A 24691-nucleotide genomic window follows, 5' to 3' on the forward strand; every position below is an offset into this window, starting at 1 on the left:
GCATGCAGGATCCTCCCGGACCGGGGCACGAACCCACGTCCCCCGCATCGGCAGGCGGACTCTCAACCACTGCGCCACCAGGGAAGCCCCAAGCTTTTTAAAAAAAAATTTATTAATATTTTTTTGGCTGCGTTGGGTCTTAGTTGCGGCACTCAGGATCTTTTGTGGTGGTGGGCGGGCTTCTCTCTAGTTGTGGCGCGCAGGCTCCAGAGCGCGTGGGCTCTGTAGTTTGCGGTACACAGGCTCTCTAGTTGAGGTGCATGAGCTCAGTAGTGTGGTGCGCGGGCTTAGTTGCCCCGCGGCATGTGGGATCTTAGTTCCGTGACCAGGGATTGAACCCGCATCACTTGCATTGTAAGACGTATTCTTTACCACTGGACTACCAGGCAAGTCCCCTTACTGAGTTTTCTAAAGGCTGGTGCTCAAAGTATGCTAGGAAAGAAATTGCAGAAATTAAGAATTCTTAAGGAATTGTGTGTCATGCATTTAATGACCAGATTTTAGCTAATTTTATAGAGATGTTCTCAACAGTTGGTGAGAATATCAAATGAGAATAATAATCATTGTTGTATCCACTTAATTTAAAGGCCGTATGAGGCTTTTCTTTTTTTGGGGAGGGGGCGTGTCAGGTGGCAAGCGGGATCTTAGTTGCCCGACCAGGGATTAAACCCATGTGCCCTGCATTGGGAACTTGGAGTCTTAACCACTGAACCGCCAGGGAAGTCCCTGAGGCTTTTTGAATAGGTCACATAATAAATAAATAAAAATGAGAATGTAGTGAAATTGTAGTGAACATAATGGATAATAGTTTCTCTCCCCTTCAGAAAAAAAGCCTGTTTTTTTTCCCTTTTTTTTTTTTTTGGCCATGCCATGTGGCTTGCAGGATCTTAGTTCCCCAGACAGCGATTGAACCCAGGCCATGGCAGTGAAAGCGCTGAGTCCTAACCAGTGGACCACCAGGGGACTCCCGGAAAAGTCTGTTTTCTAAACTATGCCATTATTATTGTTCTGTGAACCTTGTTCTAAGAGTATGCCAAAGTGAATGTCTTTGTGTGGTACCATATTTACGGGTTGTGGTTCCAGTGAAAAATATGTCGTGATTTTAACTACTAAAAGTTTAAGTGATCTGCTTTTATAAAACATAATAGGAACTGGGAAATTATTTTAATGACTATTTTCTAAAATATTCACATGGCTTTTTCTCTTTAAGAGGTCAAGTAATTTGTCTAGAAAATGTGGTAACAGTATTAACCTGTGTTGTAAGTGATTTAACAGTAATTGAATGCTTTGCTAATATGATGTGGAATACTAGTGAGCTGACTCTGGTCAAAATTCAGACCTTTGGAATGTCAGATTTGTTATTCCAAGAGGTTGGGGCTTTCCTAGGCATGCAAGGTAGAGACTTCCTGAAAATTATGGCAGAGAGACTCTGCATTTTAGAGCTTTATTTTACAGTTGAGAATGGAGACCTAGAGAAGGAGGCCGCCACCTCTAGGGTGTGCAGGCTGCAGTGGCTTCCCTAGGGCCACAGGCTCCTTTAGCTCTGCATTGAATTTACCCTTCATGCTTGAGAATTGTTCCAAGAGCTTTTCTCATCGACTTGGTTAGTGTGACATCCCACCCTAACCCCATCCCAGGCCTTACTTTAAAAGGATTTCTTTTTCCCTGGCACAGGTACTTCTTCAGATACCCAGTTAATGAACAAACCTAGAGATATTGGTTGAGCATTGAGGTATTGGGCTAGGTATAAGTGAGAGAGGCAAATATGTGTCCTATCTTCAATGATGTTATGATGTTGTTTAATTGGATTGGGAGGGTGATGTTCATTCATAGAAATGTAAGGAGGCATTGATTTGAAATCAAACAATGCAAATAAAGACAGGAAAATATGTTTTTCATATTCTAATTTGGTTGACAAAATTTTAAGAAATTCATAAGCTGGGAATGCCTGTTTGATCCTTAGTCATCCATCACTGGCACTCTCCCTACCTTGACAGCAACCCCCCCTCCCCTATTTTTTTTTAAAACAGTGTTTTAATTGTCTTGTTGCAGAGGTGATACTTTTATTTCGTCAGAAGGCTGGAGCAGTGGGTGTTTGTTTATAGTCTAAGATGCTTTTTAGGATGTTCTTTTCTTTTTCCCTCAGGGCTGAACTTTGTAAAGTCTAATCTAGTATGATTATGCCAGGTCTGAATGTATCCTTTATTCTACTTCTAGCATTGTTGTCAATTTATCATAAGATTTTTCTTTTATACATTTCTGTTAGCTGAAGAGTTGGCCATGGAAAATCTGCTTCATTCACATATACCTTTATCTATTAGAGTGTGTGAATATTTTCCTATATTTACCATTTATTCATGGAATGTTTATTGAGAAGATATATGCTCTATGCTCTATGAGGCACTGGGGATGCAAAGTTGAAGAAAGCTCATGGCTTGAAGGAACTTTAAGAGAGACAGACAAATGAACAGATAATTCTAATACTGTGTGTTACATGCAAATAGAGCCTCTTCACGGTATTATGGGAGGCATAGAATGGAGCAGTGATGATTTCCAATAAACAAACAAAGAAACAAACAAAAAGAATGGAGCAGTGGTTCTCAAAGTACAGTCTGGGGACCTCTGGAGGTCCCCGAGCTCTTTCTCAGAGATCTGCAAGGTCAAAGCTATTTTCATAACTTAAGACATTATTTGCTTTTCTTTTGCCCTTATTTGTTTACCAGTATACGATGGAGATTGCCAGAGGCAATATAAATTGTGTTATCTCAATAGACTGGGTGCAAAGCAGAGATGAGAATCTAGCTGTCTTCTATTAAGGCAGACGTTAAGGAGATTTGCAGAAGTGTAAAATTGTATCACTCTTCTCACGAAAGGTTTTCTTTGAAAAAAGTGGTTTTTAAAACTAAAATATGTTTAAAAATAAAATGTTTTTAAGTAAACATTTTATAGGTTTACTATTTTTTACATGAATAAAAATTTAAAATCCTTGGTTTTAATTTCAAATTCAGTAAATATTGATAGATATAACCTACATAGACAAGAGCTTTTGAGTCCTCAGTAATTTTTTTTTTTTTTTGCGGTACGCGGGCCTCTCACTGCTGTGGCCTCTCCCGTTGCGGAGCACAGGCTCCGGACACACAGGCTCAGCGGCCATGGCTCACGGGCCCAGCCGCTCCGCGGCATGTGGGATCTTCCCGGACCGGGGCACGAACCCGTGTCCCCTGCATCGGCAGGCGGACTCTCAACCACTGCGCCACCAGGGAAGCTTCTCAGTAATTTTTAAGAGTGTGAAGGGAAGCTGAAACCAAAAAGTTTAAGAACCACTGGAATAGAAATTTCTAAACTGGTCTTCAGGAGAGAGGTGGGCAAGGAAATATTCCTGTGGGAGGTGATACCAGGGCTTAGTCACAGGTGTTTAAAAATCTGCCAGCTGTAATGTAAAGAGGGAGGGAGTTTCAGAAAATAGGTAGGAAGAGGTGGATCACAGAAGGCCTTGTATGCCAGACTGAGAAGTTTGTTTCTTCTCCCATAGTCAGAAATAATAGTTTCTAAAATATGTTAATTTCTAACCTTACATATGAAGTGCTATTGGAAGCTATTTTACTATATATGTATTTTTAAATATAAGGAGGTTAGAAGATTGCGTTTTTGATTTTATTTGCTAAATTGGCTGTCAGCATTTTGTATATCAAGGGTGTTCTTTGCTTACAATACTATTTAACATTGACAACAGATGAATAATCCGTGACTTCAAGTCCTTAAAGAAATTATTGTATTTCCTATAAAATGTGGGTTTCAGGTAACCATTTGTCAGTGATACCAAATTCTTTTAAACTGTTCTTAATATGTCAATTATGGTTGTAAGTTCTGACAGACTTTCTTTTGAACCTAGAGATTAAGTTAATAAGAAAACTCAGAGCCGAATGTTCAAATAGAGGGCCAATGAGAAAATATTAGAAAAGCATATATCTGATAAGGAATATATATAATAATATAAAGAACATTTACAACTCAATAATAAAAATTTAAATAATCCAACTTAAAAATAGGGAAACTGGTTTGAATAAATGTTTTTCCAAGGAAGATATATAAAAATGGCTAATAAGCACATGAACAATTGCTCAACATTATCAGTCATTAGGGAAATGTAAATTGAAACCATAATGAGCTGTGCTTCACATTACAAGTATGGCTATAATCAAAAGATGGGCAGTAACCAATGTTGCATGTGGATTTGGAATCCTCATACATTGCTGGTTGGATTGTAAAGTAGCGCATCTGTTTTGGTAAAGCAGTTTGTCAGTTCCTTAAAATGTTAAACAGAATTACCATATGACACGGCAATTCCACTGCTAGGTTTATAGCCAAGAGAATTGAAACACATGTTCATACAAAAACTTGTACATGAGTGTTCAAAGCAGTCTTATTCATAATAGCCAAAAAGTGGAAACAACCCAAATGTCCACAGCTAATGAATGGATAAGCAAAATGCATTTTATCCATACAGTGGAATAGTATTCAGTCTTAAAAAGGAATGCAATTCTTATACATGCTGCAGTATCGATGTTCCTTGAAAACATTATGCTAAGTCAAAGAAGCCAGTCACAGAAGACTATGTATTGTATGATTCCATTTATATAAAATGTCCAGAATAGGCAATTCCATGGAGAAATATTTGAAACAATTTCAGACTTAATAGAAAAGTTTAAAAAATAATAGAGAGTTAAAGTTACATGGATTACAAGCTATCCTCAAGACTTTTCGTATTTTCCTGTGGAAGAAAAAAACATGTAAATAATAAATGAGAATTGCAAGTACTGTTAAGTATTATGAAGGTAGTAAAGTGGTAGGGAATGAACCAGGTTACAATCTTAATTGTGGTGGTACACAGGAAACTTCTTAGAAGAGGTAACTTTTGAATTGAGACATGGATGTTAGAAGGTGGTAGATGACCTGGGGCAGAACATTCTAAACTGAAAGAATAGCAAGTACAAAAGCACTAAGTTAGGAACAAAGTAAGTGTGAGAGGAACAAAAAGCAAATCATTATGACTAGAAAGAAGTCAGTGAGGAAGAATGGAAGATGAGGTCAGAGGTAGACAAGTACCAGATCATAAAAGGTCTTTGTAGTGCATAGTTGCAACTCAGGTAGGGTTACAGTGGGAAGTTTTGTAAGGTTTTTAAGCAAACAATCGGAGTAATCTGATTTCTGCTCTGTGAGGTACATTGTAGTTACTCTGACACAGATAAACTGTAGAGCAGCTAGAGTGGAGACAGAGACTGATTAGGAGGGTGCTGAAGCAGAACAGCCCAGAAATGCTGATAGTGGCTTTGACCAACGGTCCCCAACCTTTTTGGCACCAGGGACTGGTTACATGGAAGACAATTTTTCCACAGACGGTTGGGGAAGGGGGTGGTTTCAGGATGATTCAAGCACATTACATTTATTGTGCACTTTATTTCTATTATTATTACATTGTAATATATAATGAAGTAATTATACAACTCACCATAATGCAGAATCAGTGGGGCCTTGAGCTTGTTTTCACTTACCACTCACTGATAGGGTTTTGATATGAATCTGCAAAGCAATTGATTTATTATGGTCTCTGTGCAGTCAGACCTCTCTCTAATGATAGTCTGTATTTGCAGCCACTCCCCAGCACTAGCATCACTGCCTCAGCCCCACCTCAGATCATCAGGCATTAGATTCTCATAAGGAGCACGCAGCCTAGATCCGTCGCTTGCGCAGTTCATAGTAGGGTTCGCTCTCCCATGAGAATCTAATGCTGCTGCTGATCTGACAGGAGGTGGAGCTCATGTGGTAATGCGAGCGATGGGGAGCGGCTCTAAATACAGATGAAGCTTTGCTTGCTTGCCCGCCTGCCACTGTGCAGCCCAGTTCCTAACAGAGCATGGAGTGGTACCGGTCCATGGCCTGGCGGTTGGGGACCCCTGGCTTAGACTGAGGCTGTGTCAGGGACAGTGGGAGTGTTGGTTGAGTTTGATATGTTTTGGCTGGTAGAGCCAGTTTTTTTTGTTTTTTTGTCTGAGATGTTGTTTGAGGGGAAGCAGAACAGGAGGATATCAATAGTTTACACTGTTAAAATATTGGAAACAATCTAAATACCCATAAACAGTGGTATATCTACACAGTGAAGTAGAGTCCAGATGTAAAAAAAGAATCAGGAAGATCTCTGTGAACTGATACAAAGTAATTTCCAGGATTGTTAAAGAAAAAAAGCAGAGTACAAAAGAATAACTATCTTTTATGTTAACTAGGTTAACTAGGATGTATTTAAAAGGCATCCTTAAAGTTTACTTTTCTCCTTGTTTGCCAGCTTTTGCCAGTATTTGATAAAATTTGAAAACCCATTTTGAATTGTAAACACCTGTCTGTCGCACAATTCTTAGGTGTATTTGAATAGTTGATTATTCTGTTCTCTGCGTCCTTTTCCTCAAGCCACATGGGACAGCCCTTATTGGCATGTCTGTATCAGTTAGTGTTTGAGACTCTGGGAGAAATGCTTGGTCCCTATAACGCTGTCTACCTTCTTAGAAAATGTTATATATACTTATTTCTTGTTATCATTATATCTCATAATTTCTTTAAAACAAAAAATGAACAAAAGTTCATAAAAATTTAGCATTCCAACAGCAGCTGTTTTTCTACTTTATTACCATTTTTTTTGTCGGGGGGGGAATGCCATGTGGCATGTAGGATCCTAGTTCCCTGACCAGGGATCCAACCTGTGCTCCCTGCTATGGAAGCATGGATTCTTAACCACTGGACAGCTGGGGAAGTCCCTTTATTAACTTTTAGTAGACATACTTAACTTTTTATTGATTGATTGATTGATTGATTGATTGTGGTACGCAGGCCTCTCACCATTGTGGCCTCTCCCGTTGCGGAGCACAGGCTCCGGACGCACAGGCTCAGTGGCCATGGCTCACGGGCCCAGCCGCTCCGTGGCATGTGGGATCTTCCCGGACCGGGGCACGAACCCATGTCCCCTGCATCGGCAGGCGGACTCTCAACCACTGCGCCACCAGGGAAGCCCTAGTAGACATACTTAACTTTTTACATAGGTTTATGTAACACTTCTAAAGTGATTGAGATGTTTTCTTAATATTTTCAGTGATTCTATATGTATGAAAGCTTTACATCTAAGATACTGATACATTTCAGTAAGGAAAAGTGTTATTGGAGTTGCTGTTTTCTTCAAAACAGGGACTGAATGAAGTAAAATGCCTTTGGGGTTAAGCAGAACATTAAGTGGGATTTTAGCTACACGTGTAGTTTCTTTAATTCATTCAGTGAACATTTTTGATTACCTGCCCTAATCAAAGGCATTTTGCAGGTACTTGGATTGTAAATATGAATATGACTCTCTACTTGCTCTGAGGGGTCCACAGTCCTGCAGGGGAGATAAGCAAACTAATATTTGTAATGCACTATAATAAATGAGTTACATACAAGTCATAGCAGGATCCCATGGGAGTAAGCCTTGGGGAATCAGAAAGGGCTCTAGAGAAAATGCCACCTGAACTGGTGTAGGTGCGTAGGAGCTGGCCTGATGGACAGACAGCAGCATCTGCACAAAGGCTTGCACCCCAAACTCTCTCATACTTAATCTTGTCGTTACCAGAATTTAGTCAAATAGTGTCTTGCATTTTAGGTAAATGAGAGATGAATGATATAATTCAGTATGGAGGACAATTCAGTATAGGGATTATCTCATTGTTTTAGTTTAAGGAGGAGATACTATTGGCGGCAAACACTAGATGCCTCCCTTTTGTACATTCCCTTATTTATTAGACCATGATTTAGTTATTAGGGTGAATTACTGGTGACTAGAAAAGACTAACCCCTGGACTTACCAGGTGAGAGTGTGAGAATCCTTAGGTGAGGCTTTTGTTCAGAAGAGACATGAGGCTTTATATAACTGTTAGGGGAGAAGAGGTTGACCCTGACTCTGAGAGAAGCAAAATGGAATTTTGGAGGAAACATACTTTCTCAAGGAAAGTAGTATTAGAGATCTTGGGCTGATGACTTAGGCCAGATAGATGTGTTCACACTACAGACTTCAGTGAGATGGATAATGTTGTTGCCTCAGTTACAGAGACAGTAAAAGAATAGTTTTTGTCATTGTGTGTGTATGTTGATAGTATTTGGACCCTATTTTGGTTTATTAATTTACTAATCTATGTATAATAGTAATAGATTCCCATGGGATTAAAAACCTTTTCAATATAAGAAAGTTAAACAGTAGAAACTTTCCCACCTCTAGCCCTCAGCCACCCTGTTCCTATTTACTGCATTCCTCCAACACTCCACTCTGTCCCGGAAACTATTTATTATCCTCTTAGGGATTCTTCTAGAGTTTCTTTACATAAATAAAGGCAATAAAAGTACAGACACTTTTTTCTATCCAAAAAACTCACCAACTCCAAAGGTAGCGTATTATACCCGTTGTCCTGCAGATTGGTCTTCTTACCCTCCCCTTTGTACATTGTGTTTTTTACTTAACAGTGGAGATCTTTACCAAAGATCTTTCCATAGAGTATATAGTTTTGTTTTGTTTTTTAACTTGTATGATTTCCCTTTGGATAATTTATTTAACCAATTCCCTGTTGGTAGACGTTTGGCTTGTTTCTGGTTTTTTATTATTGTAACAGTATTGCAGTGAACTACCTTGTACATATGGCATTTTGCCCATATGCAAGTATATAATTATGGAATAAATTCAGATGTGGTATTACTAATAAAAGGCCATATATCTTTGTAATTTTAATAGATATTGCTAAATTGCCCTTATGTTTGGACCCTGACTCTCCCACCAATGAAAAGAGATAATGTGTGTTTCTCTCCCCCTTCCCCAGCTTTATTGAGATTTAATTGACATATAAGATCGTGTAAATTTAAGGTGTACAGTGTAATGATTTGATACAGGTATATATTGCAAAATATTTACCACAATAAGGTTACATAATTCACATACTTACCATTATGTTGTTGTTATGCTGGATGACGTGTATTTCTTCACAGCCTTGCCAACAATGTACCATGGTAAACAGGTTGAAAATTGTGTAGTTTTAATTTGCATTTTTCTAATGTGTGAGGTCCGGAGTCTGTCCATATTTTTAAGACTCCCCCTCCCCCACCGTGTTCTGTGAACTTAACTATTTCATGGGGTTTTTGAAGCAGAAATTGTTATCCTTATTTATACTTTTTTTTTTTCTAATTCAAGTGTAACATATGTACAGCAGAGTGTATAAATCTTAAGGGTGTAGTGAGGTGGATTTTTTTATAAGCCTCTGACACTCATTCTGGATGCTTTTTGGTGATTTTTACCAAAAGATGTCAACAAAGATTTCAGACTACAACCAGGATATATATTCTTTTTTCAAATGGTCCTTACATGGTTTGTGTACTAAAATATTAAAGGTTGTAGTTGTCTTATTAGGACATCAGGAAAAAGAATCAAGTTCACATGAGGCATTCCTGCTACCTGATAGTGACTGTAAGATGCATTTCTATATCAAAGGTGTTAAAATGTGGAAAACACTTCATCTTAAAAATAATGAAATATGTTAGATAATGCCAGATTGATTTTTCCTTAGAGGTCATACTAATTTACACTGTCACTAGGAAGGTAAAATGTTTTGGTTATTCCACATAGTCTCAAACAGTTGATACTGTCAGATCTTTTTGTCAGTCTAACAAATGCGATATAGTGGTTCACTGTGTGTTTTTTCTTTTAACTTTTTTCAGTGAAGTATAACACATACAGTAAATGGCAAAAAATCATCAATATATAGTATCATGATTTATCACAAAGTAAACAGATCCATGTATGTAACCATCACCAAGAAGTAGAACGCTGCCAGGAGACCAGAAACTCTGCTTTTGTGTACCACCTCCCACCCCACTCACTTCTGCTTGCTTCCTTCCCAGGGGTAGTCACTATTCTGACAGCTAACGCCCTAGAATTAGTTTTGCCCATTAGTTTTTGCCCTATATTGTGTCAAATTGGTTATTATTTTTTGCTTTCCTTTTCTCTTTTCCCTTTTAAATAGATATTATTTTTTTAGAGCAGTTTTAGTTTTACAGTATAATGGGGCAGGAAGCACATAGAGTTCCCATTTATCCCAGCCCCCCCCACCCCAGCCTCCTCAGCTGTCAACATCCTGTACCAGCAAATTGGTTATTTTTGAGTTGACTAATTACCTTACTTTTGGGAAAGTAAACAGTCTGATACACTTTGACATCATTCTAAAATTTGTTTTATAACATTCCTTTCACTTTAAAAGCATATTATTGACCTTATTTCAAAAGAAAAGAAGCCAAGACTAGAATTAAATTATTTGCTTCCTAGCCAAATTTTATTTTGAAGGTTCCAAATGAAAAAGATTTTCAGCTTTAATAACAACAATCATGCTCTCTTTTGATTCCTGCTAATTTAATGAAACTTGAAGATTTTTCAGCCTTTTCTCCCTTTTTTTTAAACGTAAAATGTTCTAACCAGATGGTTGAAATTTTTTATTAAAATTTCTGACTTGGAGTATTACTGACAAATGTAAACAATTCCAGACTTGGTATGTGGCACAAGTTCCAGTCCAATTTGGTTTTTTAAAATTAATTAATTTGTTTGGCTGCGTTGGTCTTAGTTGCGGCACGTGGGAGGTGTGTGGGCTCTTTGTTGTGGTGAATGGGCAGCAGAGCACGCGGGCTCAGTAGTTGCAGCGCACCGGCTTAGTTGCCCTGCGGCATGTGGGATCTTAGTTCCCTGACCAGGGATCCAATCTGCGTCCCCTGCATTGGAAAGGCGGATTCTTAACCACTGGACCACCAGGGAAGTCCCTCCAATCCAATCTGAGTGGGCTTGCCCAGAAATGAATTCAATGATAATGATTAGGACGCTACTATCACAAAGGTCATAAAGTCCTGAAATGTTGTTTGTGAAGAATGGGGCATAATGGCTGAGAGGAGAGAGCTGTGAGCTCACTGATCCTTGGAAAGCACTCATGAATTAGGGCTCAGATGAAAAGGCAAAGCCATAAAGTTTTATGAAGGCTATAGGATTTTCTCAGTGAACCAGAAAACTGACTCAAAAAATGATTGATATTTTTGACTACATTAAAATTAATGTCCATCTAAAAACACCGTAAGGAAGATGAAAAGATAAACCACAAACTTGGGAGGAAAATTGTAATATATGTAATAGAGAATTAGTGTCCTGAACAGGGCCACCTTTATGGATGTACAACCTGTGCAGTCACACAGGGCCCCACACGTATTTTAACGCTAAGCTGTTACTGTCTTGAAATTAATTTTTGAATAAGTGGCCCTGCTTTTTTATTTTGTACTGGGCACTGCAAATTATGTAGCCAGTCCTGGTCCTGAATATACAAAGCATATTATTTCATAAGAAAAAGACAATCCAATAAAATTGCCTAAAAACTGTGAACAAAGGAATGCAGAAACAAACATGGATCATTAATAAACTTGTGAAAAGGTCTTCAACCTTATTAGATCTTCAACCTAATCAAGTACAAACAGATTACAGTGTGATGCCATTTTATGTGTTCTGTATTGCTACAAATTAAGAAATCTGACTCTACCAGGTATTGGAGAAGGTGTGTTAGCGATTCATATACTGCTGGAGAATTGGTAAGGTGATTCAGTTGAAGACATGTTGGCATTTTTGGTAAACTTGGGAATTTGGATGTCCTATGTATAACTCACCAATTTTCCACTTCTGGGTTTGAAGCCTAACCCTTAAGAAATTCTTCTGTAAGTGTACCTGGAGACTTGTATAGTAATGTTGATAAAAGCAGAAAACTAAACCATCCAAATGTTTGTCAACAGAGTAGATAAATACACTGTGGCATATTTATATAGTGAAATACCATATAGAGCAATGAAAATGTAACATGGATAAAGCTTAGAAAAATATTGAGTGAAAAAATTCAAGTCCCCGAAGACTTGGTATGCTGTGATAACTTAGCATACCAAGTTATCAAGCTGAAAAAGGGAGCAGGGGATACAGAACTAAACAAAATATTGTTTAATGACATAATACATATGTGACAAAGTATGTTTTAAAAAGTAGTGGAATAATAAATATTTAGGATAAAGGTTGGGAGGAGAGGAGCATGTAGGTAATGTTACTGATGTTCTTATGTGGCGTGGTGATTTACAATTTACAGTGTTCATCTTAATGCTTGCTTACATTCATCTTTCCATATATTTTGTGTGTGTCAAATATTACATTAAAGAAGAAAAGGGGAAAAATGAAATAAGCTGCTCATGGTTAGCAGCTTATGATCCAGTTGGAGGAATGGGTTGGGAAATAGAAAGAAAACTAGCATATTACAAAAAAATTTTCAAGAAAGAGGAGGTAATCTACATAAGAGAATCCAGATAGTTGCACAGGACGTCCACTTAACTCCCTTTCAGCTGTAACGTTCTGTAACTTAAATATTGTGATTCATGTGTTTTCTATATTTTCCCCATATTTAAAAATACAGTTATAAGCAATTATGTCATATAAGTAGTAAAATTATTTTTAATTTAGTCCATTTAGGTGTTAATATCTTTTATCTTCACCCTTTTTGGCAGCGTATCTTCTAATTTGAAAAAGTCTTCCATGAAAACTTCACTTTTAAAAAATAAGTAATGCCATCTGTTTTCCTAAAAGACTGAAATGGGGGCTATCATTTCAAGGTAAGTATCCAATTTTGTATCTTTAATTACTTACATCATTTTTTTCAGAAGTTAAGTATAGAAGGAAGATGTGAATCTTGCTTAGATCCTAAATCTTTTAGTTATTCTGGGGTGGGGATGGGAGGGAAGTCCTAGGCCTTGTTTTAAGATACTCAGGTACTTAGGATTATGTTTACCACAGATTAAACCCAACTTCATGAAGGAGAGAGGAGAGGTCAGTAGTGTTTAAAGCTTTTTAGAGAGGTTGAAAACTGAGAGCCTTTTGGATTTGGCAGTTAGGAGGTCATTGCTGACCCCAGCAGAGGCCATTTCACGACAATGTTTGTGGCTGAAAATAAGTTTGCAGTAGAGTAAAGAGTGAAGAGAAGGTGATAAAGTGAATATTTTAGCTCTAAAGTGATTTATTAAACCAATATATGGTATGTACTTAGGATGCAGCAGTCATTTCCCCAAGCACTGGAGTTATAGTGTGACAATATATATCTTTGTTTAAACCTCTTGTAGATAATTTAATGCCCAAATATTTTTTCTCCAACTTTATTTAGATATAATTGACGTAAAACATTGTGTAATTGCTGAACTATCTTATGCCATTTTTTACTCTTGTCTTCTGTATGATAAATTACATGGTCTACCCTAGTTATACTGTTAACGAGGGCAGATATTCCCTGCCAGGGGAATGTTAACTTGTGTGTTAGACTGGGCTGATAGTCTAGCAGGCAAGTTAGGTGCTTAGCGGCACTTGTCACTGTGATAAGTGATGCAAAACTGAAATAATGACTACCTGAATAAGTGGTGGGAGTGGAAGCTGGTTGTGAGTTCATTTGGCAGGATAGATTTCAAAGGCAGATTTGGCAGGGAATATGGAAGAAAGAAATCATATATATGAATCCAAGATTTTGAGTGGCTAGAAGTATGATGGTACCATAACATAAGTAAGGAAAACGCAAGGAAAGACTGGTTATTAGGGGGCAAGTAGATGGGACTATAACATATGAATTCTGTGAGACACATTTTGATTTTGGAGGTACAGGTAGAACTTTCAGAATATCTCCTTAAATGTGGAAATATGAGACTAAAATTTAGAAAAAAGATAATTTAGGGCCCGAAGATACAGATTTTGGAGCAATTCACATAGAGTTTAAGCTGTGGAAGTAGATAACATTTCCAGTATCCTAGCGGAGAGAAAAAGGTAAAGCACAGAACTTTAAATGTTGTTAAAAAGAATCAGTAGAGGAAAAATAAGAGGAAAGGTATGAAGATATTGTGTCTTTCTTTGAAGCATAATAAAGAATTTCAAGGAGAGGTTCTTGAGAGGGATGAGATGCTTAGAAAGATTAAGAATTTTAATACCCTAGAAGTACATTAAATTTAATTAAATTCAAGAACCCCTCTAGGGCATTAGTATAACCTAATAATAATTATTAGGTTCATTATGTAGTAAAATAAGATAATAATTAAGAGTTTCTTGATAACTGAGAGAACAGATTGAGTAGACCAGGATGAATTATAAGAGGTTAAGTAAGTGGTTTTACAAAATACAAAAAAGCATGAAGTATAAAATAGAATGTTTTTCAAGAAGTTTGTGCAGGAAATGAGACAGTGATCATTTTGAAGAGTTAGCCACATAGAAGATATTTTAGCATTAGCACTTGGTATATTTTACGTGAAAGGGAATGATCCATCAGAGTAGTTTAAATATGTAGAATAGTTTAAATATTAGAGTGATTAATTGCCTGAAGGAGGTAAGAAGGTTTGAGATCAAGGACCTGGGCAAAGGGTTTAACTCTTACGAAAGAGTAGCAGCCATTCTGCTTAGAAACCAGAGGAAGGGAAGAGAGGATGAATCAAGGAGTTTTTAGGCAAAGAGGAAGAAAACTGTAGAATTTCTTATCCTGCTTTTCAAAATAAGATGGGGATTGAGGTTATCTACAAGGCAAATCGTTAATCAGTGGTGGGGTTGGGATTCTGGAAGGAGAAAACATTTAGGAAAAATGTTATAGGGTAATTTCCAACTTCAGCAGATATTCATTGAACACCTGCTTTGTGCCAGGTGTGTTTTTATTTATTTATTTTGTTGAGTTGGGTCTTAGTTGCAGCTCGCTGGCTCCTTAGTTGTGGCATGTGAACTCTTAGTTGCGGCATGCATGTGGGATCTAGTTCCCGGACCAGGAATTGAAGCCGGGCTGCCTGCATTGGGAGCGTGGAGTCTTAACCACTGCGCCACCAGGGAGGTCCTGATAAGTTTTCTCATGCAGCCGATCGTTGAAACGAACAATAAAAATACCAAATTGTAATGTGATCTGAGGAGGGCAGTTGATAAAGTGACTTATTGGCTACTTCTGAGGAGGTGACTTTAAGGTAAGGTATGAAGCACAAGGATTCAGTCACTTGAAAATAAAGCTAGTATGAAAATCTCAAGGTAGAAATGAGCTTGATGTATTTGAAGAATGGAAAGAAAGCCAGTGTTCTGGAACAGAGTGGATGAGAACCATAGAGTCATGAGATGAAGTTAAAGAAGTAGGCGGGGCCAGGCCATGTTGGTTCTTATGGCCATGGTAAAGAGTTTAGACTCAACGAAACCTTTTAAGGAAAGGTTTTACACAGAAAAGTGTCATGATATGATACATGTTTTAAAGATTCCTCTGGCCGCTTTATTAAAGATGGACTATAGGAGTACAGGAAAAGCAAGGAGGTCAGTTAAGAGACTGTTAGAATTGACCAGGTCAGAGACCATGGTGGAGGAACTTAATATGATCACCAGGATAGGATAGAAAGGATTGTTGACCAATCATAAAGGCTAGTTCAACATAAACAACTTGACATGGCAGGCAGTGTGAATTTAGCTAGCATAACCTTTAAGATGGAAATGAGAAATTTGGCATTGGTGGTTGGAATAGCTGTCTATGGAGATATAGGCTTGGTAAAAGGTAATGCACAAGGGATTGGAGGCCATGATTGGTTCAACACATGTTTATTGAATAATATATTCACCTCCTAATATACCAAGAACTGTGCTAGCTGCTGGGGTTATAACAGTCACCAAAAACAGAGGCTCCTTTCTCATGGAATTGATGTTCTAATGAGGGTGGGGAAGATAAACAGTAAGTAAATATATACTGTGTTGGATGGTAATCAGTACCATTAAAAATATATTAGGGAAATGTATTAGGGAAAGGTAGATATTGATGGGGGAAGGGTAGGCTTACTGTTTTATAAGGTGTGATTAGGAAAACTCTCTCTAATTAGTTGACATTTGGGCTCACAGCTCTAAGTGAAGTTAAGGGAGCAGACCAGGTAGATATTTGACTTAGGGGTGGGGGAGCTGAGGGTGGACTGTACTTGATGTGTTCTAGGAGCAGTAAGAGGGCCAGCGTGACTGGAATGGAGTAAGTGAGGCAGGAGGAAGTAGAAGCTGACATTGTGAAGGTAGAAGAGCTAGAGTCAGGTTGTAGACTTTGGGTTTTCTTCTTTTTGATGGTGGAGGTGCAGATCCAGGGATGAGGATACAGGAGGGGTGAAAGGCAAGGCTATGGCTGAGCAGTGTAGCTTGTGGCTAACCGTGAGGCCAGATGTTTGAAGTGTCTGAGGCAATGATAAGAGAAGGGGATGTACAATAAAACAGATTTTTTAATCTCACAAGGAAGTAGGAAGAGTAGAGAGAAAGGTGGATTGGATGCATGAAGGCCTTGTAGTTCCTGATAATTAAGTTTATTTTGATTTGGGTTTTTTTTAATTAATTAATTTTTTAAAATATCTATCTATCTATCTATCTATCTGGCTATCTGGCTGCACCGGGTCTTAGTTGCAGCATGCGGGATCTTTTACTTGCAGCATGCGGGATCTAGTTCCCCGATCAGTGATCGAACCCTGGCCCCCTGCATTTGGAGCGTGGAGTCTTAACCACTGGACCATCAGGGAAGTCCCTGGATTTGGGCTTTTTTTTTTTTGCGGTACGCGGGCCTCTCACTGTTGTGGCCTCTCCCGTTGCGGAGCACAGGTTCCGGACGCGCAGGCTTAGCAGCCATGGCTCACGGGCCTAGCTGCTCCTCAGCATGTGGAATCTTCCCAGACCGGGGCATGAACCCGTGTCCCGTGCATCGGCAGGCAGACTCCCAACCACTGCGCCACCAGGGAAGCCCCGGGCTTTTTAAAATTGTAAAGTGTGCATAACAAAATTGACCAGTTAGACTTTATTTTTTTATGATAAGTTAACGCTTGCTATACATGAATTAGGTAAGCTTCTTCATGCGTACAAAGCATCTGAATGTTCAGTTTCATCTGCACAGTATTGCTCACTTTTCTTTACTCAAAGCAGATATAGGACTGAGATGGATTGAAAGAATAAGTTGACTCATTTCACATTGTCAAGGGGGCCTTCTCTTGCTGTTGCTTCTATCTGTAAATTGAGAAATGAAATACCCAAGAGTACTCCCTTTTAAAAAACTTTAATAAAAAGGGGATTTCCAAATCACATCATGATTGATTGAGAGATGGTGTCAGGAGTATAGAAGCAACACTCATGATCAGTTAAAGACCTTTCCCTGGGAATTCCCCGGCAGTGCAGTGGTTAGGACTCCGAGCTTTCACTGCCGAGGGCCCAGGTTCAATCCCTGGTGAGGGAACTAAGATCCCGCAAGCCACGTAGTGCAGCCAGAAAATAAAATAAAGACTTTTCCCTCTAAATTGAAGGAAGAGGTCTGGTTACTTTGCTCATTGACATTGAATACTAAGAAAAAAAAACCCCACAGCTATAGAACTCCAAATTGTCTCTAAATCCAGTGTTCCTTAGCTGCCTAAAGCTAGTGAAGTAAAAATACATTAGCCTCACCCTTGACATTTTCAGATTTAACATATTCAAAGATCCTCCAAAACACATGATTCCAAATTGTGTCCCAGTAAAATGGCATTTATTACGAGTGCATCATGACAAGTACTCAGCATGAGTGAGCTTAAATAAATGTTAAGCATCTACAACTCTGTGTGACCTTATTATTCTTATTTTATCATCATATTTCATCCTATCAGTAACTTCCCTCTGAAATAAATAATGAAGGAATTTTATAAATTTCATAAATGAAGGAATCATTAAATTTGGGATATGTACAAATGTGGACATTTGGAAAGAGCTCAATGTGTTCTTCCTGAACATTGACCATTTTAACTGTTTTTATTTTTTTTACTTATTTTTTATTTTTATTTTTATTTTTTGGCTGCATTGGGCCTTTGTTGCTGTGCACGGGCTTTCTCTAGTTGTGGTGAGTGGGGGCTACTCTTTGTTGTAGTATGCGGGCTTCTCATTGCGGTGGCTTCTCTTGCTGCAGAGCATGGGCTCTAGGCACGCGGGCTTCAGTAGTTGCGGCACGCGGGCTTAGTAGTTGTGGTTCGCGGGCTCTAGAGCACAGGCTCAGTAGTTGTGGCGCATGGGCTTAATTGCTCTGCAGCATGTGGGATCTTCTTGGACCAGGGATCAAACCCATGTCCCCTGCATTGACAGGCGGACTGTTTAACCACTGTGCCACCAGGGAAGTCCCTAACGGTTTTTAAATGTACAATTCCCTGGCATAAATATATTCACAGTGTTGTGCAACCATCGCCACTGTCCCTCTCCATAACTTTTTTATCAGCCCAATCCCTGATAACCATTATTCTACTTTCTGTTTCTGTGAATTTGCCTATTCTGAGTAGCTCGTATAAATGGAATCATACAATGTTTGTTCTTTCATGGCTGGTTTATTTCACTTAGCATAATGTCCTCAAGGTTCATCTGTGTTGTAGCATGTATCACAGTGTCCTTTTTAAGGCTGAATAATATTCCATTGTATGTACATACCATATTTTGTTCATCCGCCCATCTATTGAGGGAAATTTGGGTTGTTTCCACCTTATGGCTATTGTTAATAATACTGCTATGCACGTGGGTGTACAAATACCTGTGTGACTTCCTCCCTGCTTTTAATTCTTTTGGATATATACCCAGAAGTAGAATTGCTGGATCATTTGGTAATTTTGTTTAAATATTTTAAGAACTGCTATATTTTCTTCCACAGTGGTTGCACCATTTTACATTCCCACCAGTAACATACAAGGGTTATAATTTCTCCACATCTTTGCCTGGATTTGGTTTATAGTTTGTTTTTGAACAGTGGAATGTTTTAAGTATATTTAGTTCCTTAAAAGAAGGTTTATCTTAGATCATTTTCTAGTAGGTTTAGAATTAACACATCCTCATTCTCTGCTATAAGGTCAGAACTGGTAAAGAAAGTTGTCACCTGGTTAAATTTTAGTGAGAGATCCTCACAGGAATTAAAATTATGGACCCTTGAAAAGAATTCATTGCCAAAAACTTATGGTTATTCTGTCTATGTAACCTGGCTATGGTGTTTAATGTACCAAGTACCTTCACTTGGCTTAGGAGAAAGCTATGTGTTTTGATTACTGGGCAGGAATAACTATGATCTCCCAGGATAGGACAAGATGATTAAATGAGTTAGGATACACTTGAAAATTGGAAATTTTATAAGGAGGTGGAGAAATTTTCATCATGCTGTTGACTGACACATTGTCTGTGTAACGGTTGGGAAAAGACATTCCTTGTTCAGATGGATAATAGACTGATAAAAGTTATTAAGGGGAAAAAAAAGTGCTGATGGGATTACAGCTCCTGCAGAGAGGATTTTGAAGCTTTGTACCTTGTTTGCAATTGTCATTAAGATTTGGAAATTTTGAAATAGATCATATTCATGCTTCAGTATTGTTATAGTTATGCTTTTCCTTGGTAAATCACATGTTTTAATTTGAAAAAGTTTACTTTAGAAGCTTCTTATCATGTTATATGAATATTATGAATAAACTGAGTGGTTTAAACTTGCCTTCCAGTTTTTACTAGTTCCTCTTCCCCCAGTTCTTTGTCTTTGACTCAGGATTCTTTTTCTTTAATATGCACTGGATGTTTCTGCATTAGAAAAATGTTCATAAAGATTATATTGTTGAGTGCCTACTGTTTCTGGTTCTTTGATAACATGCTTTTTGCTTTTACTCAGAAAATAACTGTGGTTAGATTGTCATATAGTCTACCACAGACAGTAAGGATATTGTGAAAGAAATTCTGGCTATCTGTGTAGCATGACCTTTCAAAACTGTTTTCTTTGCTGTAAGCATCTCACTTAGCCTTTTGACTGCCACATGACAGGGGAAGTAGTGTATAAAAGGCAATATAAATGGCTGCCTTGTTGATCTCAGTACAGTTTTCCAATATAAGAGCTTGCTAAACAGTCACATGTTATCAAATATCATCGTTTTGTTTATGTAGAGGATGAACTAGTTTTATGCATTATACATAGAGTACATTTTAAATGTAATTTTTAAAATAAAAGTAAATTATAATTGTAAAAATTGAAATGGAAAATCATTTTTGTTACTTTGAAGAAGGATCTAAATTTTTTATTCAGAGTTTTAAGAATTATTAATGAATGGAGATTATTATATACAGTTGATGACTACACATCTACTGTTTTTGTGGGCAGAGATTTTAAAGCAACTTTGGAATTGTCTTTCTGTTGTTCCTGAGCAGCCAAGAGAGTCTTTAAAACTGTGAAAGGGCTTAGAGAACATGAGGAAGCACCAGCCTGATTTTAAACTTTAATCTTATTTTCACTAGTAACTTAGCTCTATAATGTATTTATTCATTCATCAATCAGCAGATAGTTACTGAAGTCCTGTATCAAGCACTGTGCAGAAAGAACTGCAAAGATGAAAGAGCCTGTAACTGTCATTCAGGAACTCACTCACTAGGTTTCAGCAAGGGTGGCAGGAATGGAGATGAACAGGATCACAATTCCTTGCTGTAGATGCTAATGTCACTTCCCTCCTAGAATCCAGAGTTAAAGACAAAGATGATGAGGAGAAGTAGTTAGGGGCATGAGGACGGTCAGGATTCTTAGGTAGGAATAGAGGAGAAGAAGCAACTGTGGGTGATAGCAAAAATCTAGAACTTAGGTTTATCAGTAACACTGAGGTCATAGTCACAGTAAAATGGGGAGTGGGTTCCCATCAAATGGATTCTCCATGCCAGATGCTGCCGAGGGGCTTTACATCTGTTATTGCTGTTAATCCATTTTAAAAAAGTGTGAAATTTAGCATCTATACAGAAGAGCACGTGAAAACTTAAATTTATAGTTTAAAGAATGATGAAAAATGAAAAACTCTGCATAACAGCCAGATCAGTAATAAGTGCCTTCTTCGATCGTATCTCCCTCCCTCTCCCCAAGCTATACTTTGCTGAATTTTTTGTTATTTTCTTAAGCTTTTCTTTATAACTTTACCATCTCTGTTTGCATCTCTGAACAATATTTGACTTTATGTTTATGTTTAAGTAAATGGAATCAAATATTCTTTTTTTGATTTTACATTGTTAGGACGGTTCATTCATGGTGATGTGTATAGCTGTATTAATTTTATATAATTTATTGATCCATTCTATTAATGCACATTTAGGTTGTGTCTAGTTTTTGGAGACTGAAAAATTTCACATTGAATACCCATGTACGTGTGACAACCTTGGATAAGAGTTTTCCTAGGATGTATACCTAGTAATGGAATTTTTTTTTTTTTCTAATTTTATTTATTTTTGGCTGCATTGTGTCTTCGTTGCTGTGTGCGGGCTTTCTCTAGTTGCAGTGAGCAGGGGCTACTCTTCGTTGCTGTGCGTAGGCTTCTCATTGCTGTGGCTTCTCTTGTTGTGGAGTGCGGGCTCTAGGTGTGCGGCTCAGTAGTTGTGGCACCGGGCTTAGTTGCTCCACGACATGTAGGATCTTCCCGGACGAGGGATGGAACCTGTGTCCCCTGCATTGGCAGGAGGATTCTTAACCACTCTGCCACCAGGGAAGTCCACTAATGGAATTTTTTTTTTTTTTTTTTGCGGTACGCGGGCCTCTCACCGCTGTGGCCTCTCCCGTTGGGGAGCACAGGCTCTGGACGCAGAGGCTCAGCGACCATGGCTCATGGGCCCAGCCACTCCACAGCATGTGGGATCTTCCCGGACCGGGGCACGAACCTGTGTCCCCTGCATTGGCAGGTGGATGCTCAACCACTGCGCCACAGGGAAGCCCCCTCTAATGGAATTTTTGATGCCAAACTTCTTGGAAGAGGTTGAATCAATTCATTCTCCCTCCAGCAGTGATCTATGAAATGGTATCTCATTGTGGTTTTAATTTACATTTCTTTGGTGACTAATGAGTTTGAATATTCTACCCCTGCCTCATATGCTTATGGGACTTTTGGCTCCTGTGAAATTTCTATTTAATTATTTTGCCCATTTTTCTGTTGGGTTTATGTTCTTTGCCTATTCATTTTCTCACTGAAGTGTATTAAAATTAATTTATTCTATCAGTTTTTATTCACTTGTTTAACATTCTTCATTGAGTCTCCTCTTGTTTTTTGCATGAAGAGCAATACCTTAATGTGGCCTACCAGAATGGAGATTTGGCCAGCCCCTCCACTACCATTCTGCCTCTGTTTTCCATCTCGCTCTGTTCCAAAGGGTAATCTTTGAATTTCTCAAATACTTAAGGTTTCTTAGGTCTTTGCGTATGTTCTTTTTCCCTTTGCCTAGCCAATTTCCTCTTCAAGTCTGTGTTAAAATATCCCCTTCTCTTGGAAAATGCTCTTGGCTCTACTTGCCTCAAATTCAACATACTTTGTGTCTCTACACTTACTTATGAAAAATGCAATAATTTTAGTCAGATGACTAGTCAGGAGGAGAAAGAGAGCTGTCAACATGTTCTTTTCTACTAGGGGATTAAAAAATGTATGTGTAAAGTGATAAACAAGGATTAAAGCTGTTGAGTTTAAATAGTGAATGGTTTGGGGACATCATAATGTTAGCCTCATCAATGTTGTTGCCCACTCCTCTTCATAATTCCGTTTTCTGTTTGGTTGGAGAAGGGTGATAAGGAAAACACAGTGGTAGAGTACACAGAGCATTGGACTGAATGTAACTGACGGAGCATATATGAGGTTTTTCTTTTTTTTAATTGAAACAGTATGTACAATATTATGTTAGTTTCAGGTGTACCACATAGTGATTTGAAATATGCGTACATTATGAAATGATCACCAAGGTAAGTCTAATAAGCATCTGTCCCTATACAAAGTTATTATTGACCCTATTCCTTATGCTGTATATTATATACCTGTGACTTATTTATTATATAACTGCAGGTTTGTACCTTTTAATCCCCTTCACTTATTTTGCCCATTCCTCACCCCCCTTTCTTCTGGCAAACACCTGTTTGCTCTCTGTATCTATGAGTCTGTTTTCATTTTGTTTTATTTGTTTGGTTTTTAGATTCCACTTGTGACTGAGATCATGCAGCATTTGTTGTTTCGTCTGACTTATTTTACTTAGCATAATGCCCTCTAGATCCAGTCATGTTGGCAAAAATGGCAAGATCCCCTCCCCCCTTTATGGCTGAGTAATATTCCACTATAGATACAGATATTACATCTTCTTTATCAATTTGTCTATTGATGGACACTTAGGTTGCTTCCGTATCTTGACTGTTGTAAATAATACTGCAGTAGACATTGGAGTGCATATATCTTTTTGAATTAATATTTTGATTATTTTTGGACAGATTACCCAGAAGTGAAATTGCTGGCTCATATGGCAGTTCTATTTTTAATTTTTTGAGGAGTCTCCATACTATTTTCCAATAATGGCTGCACCAGTTTACAATCCCACCAACAATGCACAGTGGTCCCTTTTCTCCACATCCTCGCCAACACTTGTTACTTGGTTTTTTGTTTGATGATAGCCATTCTGACAGGTGGAGGTGGTATCTCATTGTAGTTTTGGATTACATTTCCCTGATGATTAGTGATGTTGAGCATCTTTTTTTTTTTTGTGGCACGCGGGCCTCTCACTGTTGTGGCCTCTCCCGTTGCGGAGCACAGGCTCCGGACGTGCAGGCTCAACGGCCATGGCTCATGGGCCTAGCTGCTCCGCAGCATGTGGGATCTTCCTGGACCAGGGCACGAACCCGTGTCCCCTGCATCGGCAGGCGGACTGTCAACCACTGCGCCACCAGGGAAGCCCTGAGCATCTTTTTAATGTGTCTGTTGGCCATCAGTATGTCTTCTTTGGAAAAACATCTGTTCAGGTTCTCTGCCCATTTTGTAATTGGATTGTTTGTTTTTTTGATGTTGAGTTGTATGAGTTTATATTTTGGGTGTTAACCCCTTATTGGATATCTTGTTTCTAGATATCTTCTCTCATTCAGTGGGCTGCCTTTTCATTTTGTTGATAGTTTCCTTTGCTGTGCAAAACCTTTTTAGTTTGACGTAGTCCCACTTATTTTTGGTTTTGTTTCCCTTGTCCGAGGAGACATATCCCCCCAAATATTGCCAAGACCAATGTCAAAGAGCATGCAGCATGTGATTTCTTGTATGAGTTTTATGGTTTCAGACATTTAAGTCTTTAATCCGTTTTGAGTTTTTTTTTGTATACTATGTAAGAAAGTAGTTTAGTTTGATTCTTTTTCATGTAGCTGTCCAGTTTTCTGAACAACATTTATTGAAGAGCTCTCTTTTCCCCATTGTATATCCTTACCTCCTTTGTTGTAGATTAATTGATGTATAAGTGTGGGTTCATTTTTGGATTCTCTATTCTGTTCCTTGATCTGTGTGTCTGTTTCTGTGCTAGTACCATACTGTTTTTTTGTTTTGTTTTGTTTTGGCCATGCTGCATGGCTAGTGGGATCTTAGTTCCCCATCCAGGGATCAAACTTGGGCCCTTGGCAGTGAAAGTGTGGAGTTCTAACCACTGGACGGCCACGAATTCCCCCATACTGGTTTTTTCTTTCATAAAAATATTTATTTATTTATTTGGCTGCACTGGATCTTTGCTGTGACATGCCTGATCTTTGTTGTGGCATGTGGGATCTTTGCTGTGGCATGCGGG

General features: G+C 38.4%; 1 protein-coding gene across 2 annotated transcripts in view; it reads left to right on the forward strand.

Annotated features, from left to right (window-relative positions):
* The window catches only part of PIK3CB (phosphatidylinositol-4,5-bisphosphate 3-kinase catalytic subunit beta), a 188474-nt gene that overhangs the window by 29335 nt on the left and 134448 nt on the right, over positions 1-24691 (forward strand). For both annotated transcript variants that reach the window (XM_082654636.1, XM_082654637.1), the window contains exon 2: positions 12625-12729. The gene's annotated coding sequence lies outside the window, so the exon portion shown is untranslated. The remainder of the gene's footprint in view (positions 1-12624; positions 12730-24691) is intronic.

The sequence above is a fragment of the Grampus griseus genome (assembly GCF_964374135.1).
Source record: "Grampus griseus genome assembly, chromosome: 5".
Taxonomy (NCBI): domain Eukaryota; kingdom Metazoa; phylum Chordata; class Mammalia; order Artiodactyla; family Delphinidae; genus Grampus; species Grampus griseus.